Source organism: Acinonyx jubatus, chromosome A2 (genome assembly GCF_027475565.1).
Source record: "Acinonyx jubatus isolate Ajub_Pintada_27869175 chromosome A2, VMU_Ajub_asm_v1.0, whole genome shotgun sequence".
In the NCBI taxonomy this organism is placed as follows: domain Eukaryota; kingdom Metazoa; phylum Chordata; class Mammalia; order Carnivora; family Felidae; genus Acinonyx; species Acinonyx jubatus.
In genome coordinates this window covers 127,948,870-127,967,945 of record NC_069383.1, presented here as the reverse complement: position 1 = coordinate 127,967,945, position 19,076 = coordinate 127,948,870, and the positions used below count along the sequence as shown (strand labels likewise).

Here is a 19,076-nt window from a genome sequence, read left to right as displayed (position 1 = left end):
GACAACAAAAATAACGTGGGTGGAAAAAGTCAAGGTGAAACATTGCGAATTTTGCATATGAACTTTTTCTCATCTTTCCTCCATCAATTTATTTTCTTGTGCAATAATACGTGACTCATAGGCTTTTGTTTTTGGAAACCAGACTGCTCCTTGAACGTGTCTGTTTGGTTAGCATCCACGACATCTCTGATTTCATTAAAGCACAGGCTTGTGGGGTTTTTCCCCCTTAGGAAGAGAGTGAGTTCTGAGAGACGAGATGCCTTTATGCCAACCTGGACCTTTCAAAATGAACCAGGATCTGCAAGTTTGGGGGGGGGGGGTGGTTAATCGGTTGGTGAAAGCTGTTCACACAGTGTTTTCCACTTAGCCTATATCTACCAGATCTACCAAGTTAAATAAAAATGGTTTGTGTCAGATGAAATAAACAATTGAAATCAAGCTCCCTAAAACACAAAGAAAGCCTGGAACATGTTTTATCCTGCATCTGCATATACTCTCTTATGCAAAACAGTGTGTAATCCTTTAAGAAACATTACAAGCTGCCTCTTTCTGCCCATGTAACTGGGATCAACATATGGCACAAGTGAAAAGAAAAACATTTGTTTATTAATTTAGATCAAGTTACCGACAGGGTACAGGATTCATTCCCCATCAGCTGACCAAATGCTCATGTAATTTTTTTTTTTTAAGATGCTAAGACCAGATCACCATTTTCCTAAAATGTTAATATCCTTTTGCTCACTCTTCAGAACAATATGTAATGAAGTGGTTTTAATTTTATACAGAATATATCCCTGCTTATCCCTCCGCTGTCAGCCCTGAATGTGGAAAGGCAAACATTATTGAGAAGAGTTAAATCTTCTTCACAAGGGCTAAAATACGAAAGTGGCACTTTGGTGAGTACTATCTTTGAGGAATTGATCTGAGGCCAATTTATGACATTTCCACAAGCAAGTGTATGCAGATTCTTGCCATAAAGATTGGAAAAAAATGCAGGCTCTGAGTGAAATCATAATTTTCATGTTTACTGTAAGAGGAAATTGGAGGTTTTCACCATAAATGTTCACCATTTGGGTGGGGGAAAACCCTAGCCCTGGGACTTAAAATTACTATTTTGCAACCCGCCCCAAACCTTTTTGTTTTTACACAAAACAATTCAAATTGAAAATGAAAATTTTGAGGCACACTGCTGATGTGTGACTCCAGGATTGGTTTCTCCACTGGTGAGAATTGTCACGAGGCATCTGGTGGTGAGAAAACAGGGAGCATGTTGGGGTCCTCAAGGTAATGGGGAGGCTGGCAAAGCAGCCCCCGGCCTCCCAAGCGAAAAGAGCACATTAAATACAAGAAACAGCAGCAATCTTACACCCCAGAAATTTCCATCTCATCACTCAGGCAATCTTAAATGGAAAGTAAGCGAACTGGCAGGTTCTACTCAATTCAAGGCAAGAACAGCCATCCTCCCTCCTTTTTCCTTGAGATGTTCTCCAATGCGTGCTCTCTAAACTAATTTTCATGTTAATCTATCGAGTTGCATCTATTTTTGCATGTTTGGCAGTCAGATCTATACAGTATTAGGCTTTGCAATGCAGATGAGATTGCTATCATATAGGCCCGGCAAACAACTGGACCTTATTAAAATTTAATTTAAGAAAAAAAAAAAAAACACACTGCAAAAATGCCTACTTTGAATAAAGTTATCTTGAACCCTGTATTCAAACCTGTAGGAGGATTTCAGGTAAGAAATGGGCTATTTCTCCACGCACCTGTCTACACAGTACCGTGTGTCAGTGAACACAGAGCAAAATTATAAGCTGATTTACCCTCATAGATTTTACAAGTGTAATTTTCCCCTAGGGAAACAAAATTATACAAGTGACCCTCCAACGTACAATTACTAAAGCAATACAGAATTGGCTACTTTTAATTTTTACTCATACAAAAAAAAAATTGGCAGTGGGATACAAATCATGGTTTCCTCCATTCTGAGGTTCCATAAATTTTAATGCATATCCACATTTGACCACTCATTTATTTATTTCTGTCGATTTTAGTTTTTAGGATACATTAGCCAAGTAATCGGAAAGGTACTTTTCTAGCATTGCAGAGAAAAGATGAATAGTTCAACAGCTGTTTGCCATCATGCTAAATTAAATGAAATGTGTCAATATAACAGACAAGAAAATTAGGGATTAGAACTGGGGCCTGAGTCTGCATCACTACGAGCCTAGAAGAATCAGAAATCAACAACTAGGACAACAGTCTGCAGTTCATTTTTCTTCCAAAGTGTAAAACTTCCATTTCCAGAACTATTTTCTTTTTTCTTTGTTGAACAATCACTTTTATTTATCAAATATATCAACTGTTTACCTGAATGCTTACTCACAGCACAAGCATCAAAACTAAAATTATGTGAAGCTGTTTTTTTTTTTAAGATAAAAGAAAAATATTCCCCTCCAGCCCACTTCTCTTCTTTGAAAACGCCGTTACCATCTGAATTACATTTTCTTTTTCCTCTCTTTCTGAAGTTTCCTATTGGTTTTAGGTTTTAAAAGTGAGCCAGGAATACGGTAAATAGAAATGACTTATTTTCCTTTATGTCATTCTCTGTACAGTTAAGATCCTGTGAACAACTACAAGTGATCCTGGTGTGGCCTCCTCACTGCTGTTCGCAAGAGTGTTGTTTATCTGAATCAATGTGCTGACCATAAAGACCGTGGGTAAGACACCAATCTTCAGCAGCAACCCATTCATTAGAAAACTTAAGGTACTCTCCTCTTCCTCCACCTTCCCAACCCCCATCCCCCCACTCCTTAAGAATTTTATTCTGTAGACCTCTTAGGTTACCACAATGCTTCAATGTCATACTTTGTTTGGGTGTCTTTGGCCCCTAATTTAATCCATGTAATAAATAATACATAATGCCAACTGGCATGGCCCAGTTGGAACCAATTGCAGGTAAACATGGAGGTTTGACTTCGTTTCACAAGGCTGAAAATGAACAATATATTCTCTACTTTTCCCGCTATGAGTATTTCCCCGCGTTCTTTCATGGCAGCTAAAGGGAATGCTTTGCATCAGGACTTCTGCATTGTGTTTCATTTTATACAGTTATACAAAGGGACCATGAAGGATGGCCAACGTTTTTCACCTTAACCTTCAGTCCCCCAAATGATGCCTTAAATCCACTGTCCATCAGTGTCATCGGGGATGCAAGGATGTCAGGGCCAGCTCCTGGCCCACAATGAAGGTAGCAGATGCTTTCCTTAAAGTCCAGTAATCTGTCTCTGGCTAGAGAATGCTTTCTCTTAAAGCCCAGGAACACGGTTCAAACTTCCAACACCCCAAATACTCCAATCAAAGGACATAGACTTCATCAAAGAAAACAGAAGGTCTATATGGGCCAATTTCCCAGAGACTGCTGTCTCTAACCAGTGACTCCTAACACGTGGATTTTAATGTCTTTTCAAACATTTCTTAGAAAAACAGGAGCGTATCAACACAAATTTGCCTAGCTGAAAAATGATAGTACAAGGGTCACTTCATTTTCTGCACTCGAGACAAGAAAATCCACTCCGAGATCAACCACAAAGATCCCACCCCCCCCCCCCCCCCGGCACCCTGCTCTAATAACTTCAATATTGAGTCAGGCTTACAGGGAAAAAAAAAAAAAGCAAAGAGGGCAGGGAAGGAAGAGAAAAAAGAAATAAGAAAAAGAAGAAATAGGGAGAGACGTCAGGAGTGCCAAAGAGGTGGGGGAAGGAAAAACAAAAGAAGGAAACTGAAAAGGAAAGAAAGAAAAAGTTAGAGCTGTACAGTTCGGGCCTCTAGGACACCACCCAGGCCTGCTGGGTTACAAGCGCTACATTTCTTGTACTTGGGTCTACCAAAGAAATCAACCACCATGCCCCAACCTCCCCTCCTATGGCTGCACGGAACACTTTGTTTCCTTTCTCCTTACCCTCTGTGACTCTCGCCAGATCATGGAACCTAACTTTGGGGTCCATTCTAGTAAGAAAAACCTAAAACAACTCGAAGGTTAAGCCACAGGATATAGGCAACCCCAGCCAAGGCGAACCGGCGAGATTACTGGAGGCTGGCAGTCAGCCCAGCGACAGCTCCACATGGGTCCATCTCACTGGGAGAAACTACTCTCTCTTACCTTACAGAAAAGTAAAACCCTGGCCGTGGTCATGTGAAAATATTTTATAGGTATCCTTTAACAGCCTTTAAATGTTGAAACCTAAAAACAATATTTGCTGTTTTCTCTTTGAAGCTCTAACAAAGCCTTTGTTTTAGATTTACCTTTAGTGTGCAATAAGAGTTAATAATCAAATCCATCCCAACCCCCACAAATGTTAAACAAAAAGATAAAAGAAATGCAAATAGCTATTGTCATGGAAAGTTAAAGTACCTGTCTGTATTTTTAAGTGAAAACTATTATCTCTATCAATCAAAATTTAAGAATACAATAGCACTAATCACAGAAGGTGCTCTCACGGAGTTACTTTTCCTCATAAAAAAAAAAAAAAAAGTATTTTTCCCCTTAAAAACCGAGTATAAAAGTCATATACTTACAATTAGATAGGGTATTTGTAATTTTATTATTAAAAACCTTCAGCAGCCTCACTGTTAATAAATGCTTCGAAGTCTCTAGACTGATTTGTACCCAAGAAGACCCAACTCCCTACATATTTTAATAAGGTTGATGAAATTTTATTTAAATTCTCACAGTTTCCAACCTGCGGGAGAACAGCACACTCTTCTGTTGAAAAGAGTTACTCAAGCAGAGGCAACAGTTAACTGGTAATGAAAACTCCTTTTAGACCCTGGACACAATTCCTGGTCCCTGAAATATCTTTACATAGGACATCTCTTCCTTGGATGGTGCATCCTTCTTAGTTGTGGCGAGTCATTTTTGAAATTATAACACTCTAAAAGAAAGCAGAATCCTACCATCATAGCCCAGAATGATCTAAGTGCACAGTACATCAATTTCTCTGAGTCTTTTTTTTTTAATCCACTTTTTTAAAAGATTGGATTAGACCCTGAATATGGTGCTTTCTAAAGACAGTACAGGAACAAAAAATAGCAAGACCCCAGATAGTAAAACAAACAGCTCAAGATTAAAATTCCTAGAGCAAACAGTTAAGCCAGGATGCCATTATGCAGGCTGAGCCTGGATGGATGTCTCCTCTACGGTGGGGCCAAGAGGCTGTCATCCCCCCCACACACACACCCCCAGCAAGATCAGATTTCCTTCCCTCCCGACCGCCTCTCTGAGCATCATGGCCAACCTCTCTAGTGTGCTATTAATATCAATGAAGAGACGATTCGATTTCCACTGAAGAAAACCCTTCCTATTCCAGCACAGAGCTTCGGGGAGGACCCTGGCCCGGGTATAGACAATACAGCAGCAGAGTTTCACTGCTTTCTTACAGTTCGGTCTTCCACACTGTTTGAAGGCTTTTAGCAAACAATGGCAGCATTATCTCCAGGACAGTTACAAAACAGGATTTGTTAGGACAAAGAATAATAAAGCTGTTCCTCTCTCTCTCTCTCTCTCTCTCTTTCTCTCGCCCCCCCCCCCCGCTTGCCCCCCCTTCCCCCGCCCCCATTCCAAAGAGGCTCTCTCGGCCAGTCCAAAATCCAGCCACGGTTCCTAAGAGGCACCTGCACTTGTCTATATCAATGCAGCCAGCAACTGACAACGGCCCAGGAACCAGGACCCAGGTCGCTGGCAGGAGGCGCCCAGAAGAGCAGGAAAGTAGCCTCTCAACATTTGTAAAATGAAACAAAGTATCAGCCTTGGCTTTCGCACACACTTACCGGTTCATGCTGAGGAAGGAAAGCTTTGGGGCCGGAGAGGCAATTTTCACACAACGGAAGAAAGTTGAGAGTTTGTAAGGGAGAAACTACAGGCGCTTGGAAGCCTGCGGGCTCTCAGGGATCCCAAGCTGGCGGCAGTGTGAGGAAGGACTGAAGGTATGTGGGCTCAACACAACAAAAGCCACTGCCTTACTCTAGATTAAATATGCAGGAAGAGGCCCCTTTGCATAAACACAAACACTCAGCAAATGAATAACTGGCTCAATCAGACGCCTGCTGTGCCTTCTACCTGTCCTCTCTCTGACAGGAGACACCGCCTGTTCCAGGGCACAAGGACTGAACAGGAGACACTTAAATGTTATGTTGCTATAATAACAATTAAAATGAATTGCATTCATTAGTAATTAAGAACTCACTCCTGGAGTGGGGGGGGGGGGGGTAAGGGGGTAGAAAATATAGTGCTATTGTTTTATCTCCAGCTACTTCAAAAAGAAGTTGGGATAAGACACATCACTGGAGTTTTACTATAGCTTCTATTTAAATCTCTAACATTCCCTGGAAGTGATCAACAATCACATTTCTCAGTCACAATATAAGGTCAGAGATATACCTGATATATTCTGGGTTTTTTTGTGTGTGCTTGTTTGCACTATGAACTGACGCTTATGAAAGGTCTATTTTACATATGCATAAAATTTTACATAAATAAATTACACACACCTACACATGTATGTACATGAATACACACAGTTACACAGATAATAGGGGCACATATTTAATGAGAGCAGATAAACAAAAACCATGCCACTTTACGCTCGTTAGTTCACTAATGATTTAAGGAACATAATTTGTGTCTTCCAAAATCACACCCCAAAAGCCTGCCTTTCAAATGTCATCAATCCATGACCACTCATTTAAAAACATTATCCATAGATTAGCACGGATGCTTTTAACTGAGTGGCCTCAACCACTTATAATTTCAATTAAATAACATAATTACAGTCAACAATTTTCTCCATTTCGGCAGAAAATATGCCATACCTCAACATAATTTGTCCTGAGAACCGAGGAATTGAAGCCAAAGGAAAAACACGCAGGCATTGGGACTTCACAAGGGCCTTTCCTCTTTACTCCGGCTAGGGACTCAGCTCACTCCCCTCTAACCTCTCTCATATGTTTCAGCCACATGTTGACCTTAGTAACTTAATTATTTTTTACTAACTTTTGTAGCATTAAATGACTTCGATTGAAACATAAATAAGATTATGTTCACCTACTTCCTTCTAACGCCACATAGTAAAGTTGGGGGCAAATCCAGCAATGCTATAGGATGTGTGATTACATTACTACTTGGACCAGAAAGGGTAGGTCACACATCCTTCACAGCCTCAGAGAACGTACAGCACTTACGCTAGCCAAGGGAAATAAGGCAGCTTTCTATTTCGAAACCAGGTTCTGTTTTATTAACACGACACTGCTTTCTGACCGTATCATCCTACCGCAGAAGCAAACGAATACTACTGAAAAGTTGGGGGAAAAATTACAAACAGGCGGAAAAACCCATCTCATCCGTACATTACGGCATAACTTGGAGAAAAGAGAAAACAAATGTTTTAAAGGTTCCCACCCCCCCCCCATCACCAAAGAATAAAACACAGGTTCCTAAGAAGGGTTCCCAAAGAAACTAAAGACGCCTATTCTGTTCACTATTTTGTCTCGAAATGACCTTCCAAATAAGGTGTTAGATAACCCACTTCCCCAGACGACAGTCATCTAACCTTGATGCAAATAAACCATAGAACAAAATTTAATCAGTAGATCACTGTGAAAAAGCCTTTGTCCATCCCAATGGAGCTTCTAATGACTGTTTTGGCAGTTCTGGTGGGTAGTTACGCTTCCCAGCTCATCTATATCTCATACTGGTTGAGCAAGCTAATGGAAGTGCTGTTAGTGGAATCCAATATTAATGCTCTGTATCGTGCAAACCTGGATGCAACTGAATATATTATACAATTATAGGTAGTATCTAATTCCATAGGTATTAGATACCGCACCCGAAATTAATATTTTAATGAGGACAGTGAAATAAAGCAGACAGTCCAGGTAAGGGATCCATGCATGAGTGCTGGATACTGGAGCCAGCGGCACAGACACAGGGATTGTGACAAAAATCCGCATGCAAGCTTTAGATGCTGAGGGACACATACTGATGCACAGAGTCAAAGATGTCATCCTCACACGAGCGCCACTGGCTGTAAGCTTGAGCGAGAATGAAGGAAGAAAAAATGGGGGCGGGGGCGTCGCAGGGAGGCCTCCAGAAAATAAACAGGGTGTACAGTTTCAAAGGCTGCAGACACAGACATTTCATTGTTCAAGCCAATTATCAGTGGAAAATAATAACAACAGATGGATTCAGAGTCACTGACTTTTCATATGCACTTCATCTCAGCGGAACAGATGATGAAACGCGAGAGCTATCTCAAAAAGGCAAAACATCTTTCAGTAAAAGAACTCTACAGTCCAGATGGGGACCTTCTAAGGCTGCTGATTATCTTCTTATAATGTTGTAAGATAGACTTACTAAAACATTTCAAGAACGGATCAGATAGGATGCGCACAATGGCTTCATTATTGGAAGGAGTCGCCTCGGACTTGTGACTTAAAGAGGCAGAGATTTCAATAAGGTGAGGACTGTAAGTTTCCTGTCTTCTCATCAGGGACGGCAGGTTCCAACTCAGGCTGGAAATCTGTGCACGACAGAGAATAAACCCGTGCCCAAGGATCCCGAGTGTGTGCTCTTCTCTCATTTGAGCAAAGAAAAACGAGATACACTGGGATTGTGGAAAGGACATTAAATTATTCTGAACCATTCTATCACAACGGGGGGAAAAAAAAGCTACAAAGCAATTCCTTATTAAAAGCATTCAGTGATAAAATATCATCTCTTATATGCAGTTAGGACATCTTAACTATCCCTTGCCACTGGTGATCGCAAAACATAATTTGCTTTCAGTAGGAAATAAATATAAATTTCAATGGTGGGGTGATCCACAGTTCTAAGGAAAGCCAGCCAAACACCCAGGCTAAAGGAAAGAAAGCCACCAACCTATCCCCAAGCGTTCTCACTTAACTTAAATCCCACCAACTCAGGCTTGCTGATAAAACACAATAGGTAAACCACAACCTGAGAAGTGGCTGTAAGTAATAGAAAAAGTTAAAATTTCTAATCAGATGAGCCTCATTACTACTGGAAAAACAACCTATCTGTTCTGCCTCTCTCCCTCCATCCCTCTGTCATCAACTCTACATTTATAATTTTGCAAAAATCTTTCTCTGAATTGACATAATGTGGCTGAAATCAGTGTGCTAATAAGCAAGAAGAAAAGCAGCTCCTCCCACTATCTACTAAACGTACTTAACATTTAAAAAAAAATGTGTTTATAAATACACTGTTGACTTCACAAGCTTATAACGTAAATAAAAAAAACCTTTTTTTTCTTTTCTTTTTTTTTTTTTTTTTTTTTTTTAGAGCAAGGCTTTTTTTCAAAGTACTCTGACAAAAAAGTAAATTCAGAGCAGAACATACAAGCATGAAGAAAATACCGCCAAGGGCAAAATTCTGCAACTGCTTTAAGAAGCAAACAAGAACACAAAAGATGTGTAATACAACCATCTGGCTCTCCCCATACTGTATCAATGCCTCAACTTTATCCCCCCCCCCACCCCCTTAGCCAGCCCACACCAATGCCACAAAACCAAATGGCTTCACTTATGTTTCCTGCACGGCAAATTTACACAATGCACTAAGAATGCAAAAGTGAATTTTTACACATAAACTGGTATCTTAAAAATTTTCCCCACCTCAAGTATTTTGTTGAACCTCACTGTGATAAAGACATCCCCACACATGCAGAAATACTTAGGCTCAAGAGAAGCCCCCTTCAAAACTTGAATCTCTACCCTCTCGTGCTTTCGGCTATAATCAGACACTAGAAGCAGGCATCTGAGAGGCAAATTCTGAAATTATTCCCATTAGACCTTCACTTTTTTTTTTTTTTTTGTCTTTTTGCTCTACATTGTGGGTTATTTCCCCCTACTTACTATTTGAAAGATCTTCACTCATGTTGGATCACCATCCTTGAAAGTCTACATGCTGACTGGAAATTTTCCTCATTTGGTTCGTTCTACAAACATTTCCTGAGCAAGTGCTGTGGGGTCTGGGGCTTGCTGGACAATGGATGGCCAAAATCATCATTTTCCCAGAGAAGGACAGAACCCGCCTAGTACATTAAACCAGAAGGTTTACGATTTAATTAAAAAAAAAAACAAAAACAAAAACAAAAACAAAAAAAACTCTTCTATGCACAGGTTGCCTGAAGCATTTAATTTATTTACGTACTTATTTGGGAAGGCAGATATAACAGATATCTGAAAAGTTATTGCACATCTGTAGGTATCCCAACGCTTTCAAAGGTGGGAATTAAGACTTTTAAATGCAGATCTCTGGGCAAAATCAACACGGGTCATCATAAATGGGTCTCACAGAGGGGCAACAATCCAAAAAGAATAATAACTGGGAGAAAGCTACTCTTATAGGCCAACTCTCTGCTTTTCTGCAGGGCCACACTGGAGGCAGGCAGTACCTACCAGGAAAGCGCTCTTGGCTGAAATCAAAACTCGCATGCGGGAGGCCATGTCTGGTTTACTTCCGTTTTCTTGCTGACCATGATTTTCTACCTTCCCCACATCTCTCTCCGTGTTCCGGGATAAGAAAGCCGTGCCTAGTTTCTCAACGCACTGATTGTCGATTCCCTTCCGGGTGTTTCTGCCCAAGACCATGGAGGCTCCTGGTCTGGACAGCAGTGGTAATCTTAGGACACACACAGTGGATCCAGCCACCGAGCAAGGGATTCCGCTAATTGTTTAAGCCCGCACTAGTGTCCTAGTGTCAGGCCACCGGTTGGCAGACACGAATCACGGCTGCCCAGCAGACCTAGGTTAACACAGCTGGAGCCAGATGACAAGCTCTCCAAGACGTTCTTCCCATGGCCACATCTGGCCCCTGGCAGCTCCAATCTGCCGCGAAACTGATTTTGTTTGGTTTTGCTGGGAAAGGTTAGGACACAGATAAAGCCAGTCATGTTAATCTTGACTGTGCGCACTTGAGTTTTAGGACAAATTATCAGGCTGTAAACTCCACGAAGGCAAGGATTCTATCTGTCCTGCGTGCCGTACTGCATGCCAGTACGCAGCAGAAGCTACATGCGGCAGTTGTTCAGTCGATACGTGTGAAATGAGCGACACTAACCAGCACGTACGTGGAATAAAAACATTCCTGGGTGTCACTGTGGTTCCTCTATCCCCACTATTATATGCACCATAGCTTACACCTGGGTGCATACAGAGGAGACCCCGAGCGGCTCCATGGTTCAATTTTACTGTCAGCGAGACAGTGGGTTCGAGAATGAACCCACTCCTGTAGTCACTCAGGCGGGAAGACCTCCCAGAAGTCCTTCCCTGAAAATAACAGCCTCCCGGTATTACCCAGTGACCACCTTAGTGGTCCTTAAACTGCAAAACTTGGCAGCTACGTGCCTACAGGGTTTGCAAATGACTTAAAAGTAGAAACTTACCTTTTGGCCAACAGAAAAATGCCAAATGATGAGGCAACTTTTCCTGGCACCTTTTCATTCCACTTCCTTTCCCATGCCTCTCTTCCTGAATTCTCGGACACTGGCAGACCCCAGTTCCCTTTTCCACTCAACTTTGACCTCTCTCTAGGCTTTTCCGCACCTCACCACCTCTCCAGATCCCACTAGAAACACACCCACAAACGCCAATGTAACTTAGAACCAGGTGGGACTCGCCCTCCTGGCTCCTTAGGTAGGAAGGGCTCTGATATTTACAGGATGCTACACTGAGAATACTGATGCTAGGGGGTCTTTAATCCTCATGACAATAAAACGCTGCTGAATACCCCCGGAACTTGATAGAGGACCAGGGACATTTGGTAGAAGCCTGGCATGGCTGTTCACATATGATGCTGCTTCCCCAATACAGCAAGTTAACGTTCCTAAAACAAGAATGGCTGAAACGGGCAGATGACTTTGACAAGCTCAGCATATGGTCTTCAACGAAGCAAAGCTACTCAGAAGTGCAATAGATGAAGCTGTTGCCTGAACTCGCTCCCGTTTCTGTCACGTAAGGCGGCGGGGGTAGGGTGGGGGTGATTCTTTTCAACTGATGATTTCAGTTTCTGAGAGGTGCACTGTGTCCACTAGGGAGATCTGGGGCTACCAGGTCCCCTTGGAAGGAACTGCGTGCCTCAGAAGGGGTGGCCCAGGAAGACCCACCCCCAAAATTGCCTCTCCTCCTTTGTTCCTATTTTCTGGAATTACTTTAAAACTGGGAGAATGGCTTTCCAGAATTCCACAATCACAATGAAAATGTAAGATAATCAAGGGAGAAGCAGGACAACAGGATGCAAACGCTTGATTCCCAGTCCTTTCGCTGGGAACAGGCCAGAATGTAAAAACCACTGAAAGAAAACAGAAAAAAAAATTTTTAATTGGGGAAAAATGTCAGCGGATGGGGGGAGGACGCCAAGGCTGACCATGTACAGAGTGAATTTCTTTCTTTTTTTTTTTAACGTTTATTTACTTTTGGGGGGGGGGGCAAGGCAGAGAGATAGGGCAACAGAGGATCCAAAGCAGGCTCCACGCTGATAGCAGAGAGCCCGACGTGGGGCTCGAACTCACAAACCCTACAATCATCACCCAAGCCGAAGTCCAACGCTTAACAGACTTAACAGGCACCCCGCATCTCTTTATTTCTTAATGCTTCCTTGGGTTGCCTCAATTAAAACTAAATACTATATAATATCGTACTGCACAGTCTAGTTTAATCTAGGATAGTTTGGTCATTATGAGCACGGACTCAAGTGCCAGAGTTCAAAACTCAGCTCTGCTGCTCACTGGCCTTGTGATCTCAGGCAAATTACTCAAATTCTCTGTCCCTCGGTGTCCTCTTCTGTAAAACGGGCTTAATTATAGTACATAATGTGCTTCTGAGGAATAAACGCGTTAATGGAGAAAAGTGCTTACACACGTGACTGGCACCCAGTGAGTGCTGAAGTCACTGTTATCATGCGCGGAGATAATACAACTTAAGTAAATCTAAAACTTCCTACACCTCATTTCTGCCATCTCTACAGGCTGTTAATACTATCTGGTGATCTGCCACGCTGAAAGGTAGAAAAAAGGAGGGAATGTATATCAGATTTTAAACTTCTTAAGAACACGGTGTTAAAACAAAAGCAAAGTTCATATCTTCCCCCCTCGCTACTGGGTGGAGAATAGACTAGAGTTTCTAGCAGACTAGAGTTTCACCGACCTCAGTAGAGGCGAAGTCATTACCTATTCAAGAGTGACAAACCCAAGCTCAGTGTCCGCAGTTTATCCCACCAATGACCAATAAGGATGTGAGGGACGTGTTCAAAGGACGGCAGGAGGGGAATCTGGCGTGGAAGCGAAAGGTATTGAAACACATTTTCTTGTACTTTTCAAGTCTGTGCATATAGATTCTGTTACTGATTTAGGATCTTAAACAGTTTGTTTATTTTTTAAATGCCTTTCAGCTCACCTTTAATAACATGTTTCTTTGACTTGGCTGAACTATGCCTCAGAAGAATTACAAGCGGGAATACGGCTGGGTGAAAGGTTCAGTGAACTAATCCACACCTGGTCCATGTAAAAAAAAAAAAAAAAAAAAAAAAAAGGCTCATATTTTCCATATAGAAACAGGCCTCTTTATATGAACCAGGCTTTTATTTAATTGGTAAGGCACTTTCCACACCGTACAATCTTTCATGAGCTTCTTCAGTGGGGTGGGGGAAAGGCCACAGAAACACCACCCAGTCATACTATGGAGATTCGTCAGTGACGACGACAATGATGATTGGGAGGAGGAGGACGACGAGGACAAGGACGAGGAGATGGAGGAGGACAGAAAAGCACAAATTCCAATCAGAATAGGAAGTAGGTTTATGTTACCAGGAATTCTTTCACCAAGTTTTACCGGTAACAAAGGACAAGAGGGACCCCCCCCCCGAAATGGACATCCAGTGAGAGGTCTTCAGGTCTTCATGACAAAAACTCCGTTTTTTCCTGCACCAGTTGTGTGACCCAGACTTTTAAGTGGAAAGAATAAGGCTTAGATGGGGAAAATCTCAGGTTCGAGAGAAAGAATGCACATGTTTCGGAGCTGAAAGGCACCTATGAGAGAGTCTAGTCAAGCTCCATCCTCCTGGGGAGCTGACTCAGCGTGTGCCTGAGGCCACACCAGTGGTGTGAATGGAGGAGGAACGAGAGCCTCTGACTCCCCACAAATGTGGAACAGCAGTGGCTAGAGGATGTGGCCACTGGAAGGGGAGGATGAAACATCCATCATGTCAAAAGGAGACTTTGGAGCAGCAAAGAGACATGGAAGACAGAGGAAGGAGTCACAAATGTCCCATAAATTGTGCCAGCCCCTTGGTTCAGAAGCTAAAATCTAATTAAGCTAGCTTTCTTCTATGAAGTCATTCACTGCAGGGCTCCAACATCTTGGTTTGCTCCTCTGTTTTATCCCTAAGAAAATCTCTTTTTGATCAACTCTGGTTTGAAAGCAGTGAAAAAGAAGGTATTTCTACATCCCAGGTAAGAGGGAGCAAAGTGAAGTACAAAGGACACTTCACTGGATCCACCAGCAACTCACCAAGAACGTGGAGAGCCCCTCGGCTTCTCCAGACCTCAGTCTCCATGCTGGGAAAGGAGCAGTAGGTACTCAGGGATCGCGCTCAACCGCTCCACAGTGGTCACCTCAACGAGTTGTGAAAATACTGAAACATCCACGTACTGGCTGGAAAACAGCCTTTGCCCCCAAGCTGTCTGAGTACACCCTTGGCCATGACCATGAACCTCCTAGGATCTTCAAGGCACAGTGGGACTCCATAGTGCCCAACTGCAATGCTCCACCTGCCATCCATCTCAGAAGGCCAATACGTCTGCTGCGTCTAATGCCTACTTTGACCATCAACCTAGACGTTCTGAGACCTTTTCCAAGGCTAGGAGGGGAGGACCACCAGGGCCAGCCTATGCCTGGAGGAAGCCACTACCTGGGGTCCAGCATGAGATGGGAAGGCTGGGTCAAGCATAACAGTGGGCTCATGAGAGACCCACCTTTCCTCAAGTTACTTCCCTGACTTGGAGCACCTGGATGTGGGCCTGGAGTCATGAGGCAAATCAGTGGAATCTTAGGGCAAATTCTTAGGGCTAAATTTGTTTTCAAAAGCTGGAAAGAAATATATCACTGTGAAACAACACTCCAAGTGAAATCCTGAGCTCTGGGGGAAATTACCAACATATGTAATCAAATTATATTTACCATGGAAATTTCTAATAGCTCATACTTTCTACTCTGCTTTTACAACTCTTTAGGAAAAGGAATATTTCTCTCTCCAACGTTCCAAATTTCCACAGCAGAGCTGAGGCATTATGCATGCTGAAATATATGGGAAAGGAAAAAAATTTCCCATTATTGTTGTTTCCTTCAACCCTCTGTACCTTCTATGCCACCATTACTCAAAAGTCACTCAAATATTTTGCTGGCTGACATGACGCCATGCAGTCACTTGATCAGGTGTGGGGTACCACATGGTATGAATAAATACTTATCCACAACCGCATATTAAATGGGAATTCGCAAAGGCGAGCTCTGGAAACAAAGACGTTTCTATATAGAAATATTAACTAAGAATTTAAGTAAATGGCCCCACTGGAAAAAAAAAAAGTTCTGAAGTAGCAATATAAACTATATTTAATAGCAACAAAAAATATTTTCCTTTTGGGAAAGCAATTTGGGCTTCTAAAAGTTACTGCCTTTCACGTGACTTCGTACAGTATGGCTGAATTCTTTCATTTCCTAAAACACAGATGCTAGGCCCCAGAGTTCTACTTTGTGAGAGTTAATTTTTTTAATTCATCTTCTCCCAAATACAATACCCAAATAAGAAACTATTTTGGGTACCTTTTCCCCCACCCCAACAATTGTTATTTTCTTTAAGCGCATGAGTATCGCACGTCCCAAAGAACATATGTTCCCATGGAAGGGGAAAAAAAAAACAGGCTCTAGAACTAATACACAATGAAAAATAAATTTAAAGCAGCCTTCTGGTCTGACATAAGAATATAAAAATGATATGAGCAAGAACAGCTTAGTTTACATACTTTTCAGTCACAGCTGCTGCTTTGAAACCACAATACCTTTAAAATGACATTTTAAGGAAACAGATACGGCAGGGCTTTAGCCATAGCTAGATGTAGCTAACGTTGAATTAAAGGGGCTTCTCTTTTTATGCACATACCTTATGTAACCCCATGCCAGTGGCACACTTAAGAAGAAAAGAATGATTCATTTTTAAATAATATAGTGATAAACACACTGAGTCGCAAATAATCCTTCCCAGCAACAGTTTTCCCCCCTTTTTCCTTTAAAATCACCAGACTCAGACATCAAAACAGAGTTTTGAGGAGAGAGAGAACAAATCCCCTCTTCTTGGTTAATACGTAATTGGGTGCTAAAGATCTCTTGGTGAGACCTGGGCACCTCCAGTGACAGGCATACAAGAGGCTCCTCCTATCTGTGCAAGAGATGCAGTCACTTTCCTGAATCAACGAAAATAACATACAATTAAATCAGGCTATTCAATTAATAAATTACTTCGGCAGACCTCGCAGGCCAAGTCCTATTTAATTACATAATTTAAAAAATATTTGCACATTGCCATCACTGAAATTGGCTTTGAGGTTTCATAATACACACTTAACACAGGAGTTAGAGAACAAATTTATTTAATAAATGCAGGCCTAAGTGCTAGAAGGCCATACCACTCAAACTGCAAAATCACTTAGCACATCCTCAGAAAAAGCAAATAAACTTTTCCACTATTTAGACGAACGCTGCTGTTGGATGTCAGGAGAGGCTGGCTGGGTTTTTGCATTTTCCCTGTCATGTGATGCCTGTAAATCTGACCGTTTCGAGAGGTAATTAGAATAGAGCTAAAGGACAAAATGGTTTCAGTTGAAGATAAATTAAAGATAAACTAAGGTGGAAGATGTCAAGAACCCAGTAGTAAAAACCTCTTTAGAGCAAAACAAAGAGAAGGCATATTACCTCCCCCTTTTTCACTTCTTAGAATTCCAAAATACACCATAAATTAACATGGTTACTGAGTGTAGAAATGTGTTCCATTAGGAAAGCACACACAAATTTAGGGGTGAGGAGGACATTCATAAAAAGGATAGAATTACACGGTATCCACACAAAGGGCAGAAACCTTTCAAAGCGACTGTACTTCTTATGGTTGTATCGGGGGCCATGATATTGCCATTAAGTGAACTTTCTAGAAAACCATTTGACCGCCTTGGCACCACTTGTTTTGCCTTCACATTTTGATAGAAACCTTTGTCAAACACATACACTTCCAATAATCACCGCATGCTTGATATCCGCAAAAGCCTGAGAGCTTTCCCAGCCACACGGGGCTAACTCCGGACACCCAAGGTCTCCCAAGCACCATGACAAGGTTGTTAGTTTCGTTTACGGGTCTTTCTGGCACGCGCTATCCAGACTGCTCTGCTTACCTCCAAAAAGCCGCTAACTTGCGGCTAACTAAGCACCAGTGAGAAAGGGATTTCAAGTTCTCCAATTTAAAAGTTTCGAGTAAGGTTTAAACCAAAGATTCTGGTGAGGACTTGAAATCTCTGTCAGGAAACAATAAGCAACTTCTGCTCTTAGTTCCAGGTTGCTTCCTTTCTCCTTCTTTCCACAACTTCTGGAAAGAGCCATCTCCGCTCTTGGTGTCCATTTATTCACCTCCCACATCTCCTCTGTCCTCACCGAGGCCCTGAAACCTGTTGCCGAGGTGAGCAAGGTCATTCAGTGTTTCGTCTTTTCTGATTTGGTCTGGTGGCTCCATTTGGCAGCCGCTGTCCATTATCCAACAACTTCTCCGCCATCCTCCGTTCTCCCAACTACTTCTCCTGCCACGGTCCTTCCCTCAGGGAATGTCACTACCACCCACCCGGCAGATGAGGCCGAAGATGCTGGAGGCAGCTTTGCTGCCTCTGCCACCACATCTAACAGCCACACCTGTCCCATTGTCTCTTCCTCTTCCCAGGCAAGACTCACAAGCCCACACAAGAGAGTCTCGCGGGGGCTCTTGCAATTGCCGTCTCAAAGCTCCCTCTTGCCTTTGAACGTGCTCTCCTCAAACCTACCCCTAGGGAAGACTAAGTCATCTTGAAAAATGCAAGTGGTGAAGTTTTGTCAATTCCCAGATTCAATTCTCACCACATCTTAGTATTTTTGATACGGGGATGCCTCTCCAAATGGATGTGGTGCTTCATGTGCCACGCTCCCCGGACGCATGGTCCCACCCTTGCTCAAAAAATTCTTAGCCCGCTACGGTCTAGAAAGTCAAGGTGAAACGCCCAAAGGTACTCAGAGGGTCGTTCTTGATGGAGGCTGCTCTCTGGACTTCTGGTAGCACCTCTTGCTGCCCCTCAACTTCCATCCAACCGCCAATGGATGCCACTGCGTGCCCTGTCCTCTCTCATCGCCAAGCCTACCATTTTACTCTGCCTCTTCTCTCCTCAACAGTCCTCACCTGGCCCATAAATGCCACTTCCTCCAAGAAGAAACGAATCGCTCTTCAGATCTATGCCCTTGTTATTTGTTCCATGTGCATACGGCACTTGCCGTGATGCAGCAATGATTCCCATTTATTACACTGCTCTGTCGACCCAGTATTTCCCCCTGGTAACCTGTATGCCCATTCCATTAAAGACATTTAATACATCTCTTTTCTTCATCCCTCCTTCTTCATTTCTACTTTTTGGATGAGATGGAAGAGACATACAACATATTAGCTTCACACATACAGCTAAGAGATCTTCCTGAATGAATAAAGTTAATGAATTCTAGTCAACAAAATTCAGGGCAACAGTTCTCTGGTTCCTTCATAAAATTAACTCCTCCCAGTGTTAGTTCCTCCCCACAGCAAAATCATTCGGCAAGGTGAGGTCAAGCAGATTGCATATGCACAGTATTTGTTCACAGCTCGGAAGACATAAGGTTATCATGGCTGATATTTATGTGAATGGGTGGTATATAGTTTGCACAAAAAAAATTTTACGTTCCCGTGAAGT

General features: G+C 42.4%; 1 protein-coding gene across 11 annotated transcripts in view; it reads right to left on the bottom strand.

Moving 5' to 3' along the window:
• The window catches only part of FOXP1 (forkhead box P1), a 591,936-nt gene that overhangs the window by 331,601 nt on the left and 241,259 nt on the right, over positions 1 to 19,076 (bottom strand). The window contains exon 1 of one of the 11 annotated variants that reach the window (XM_053219059.1): positions 5,830 to 7,402. The exons of the other annotated variants lie outside the window; for them this stretch is intronic. The gene's annotated coding sequence lies outside the window, so the exon portion shown is untranslated. Of the gene's footprint in view, positions 1 to 5,829; positions 7,403 to 19,076 lie in introns of those variants that run through there. 11 annotated transcript variants of the gene reach the window in all.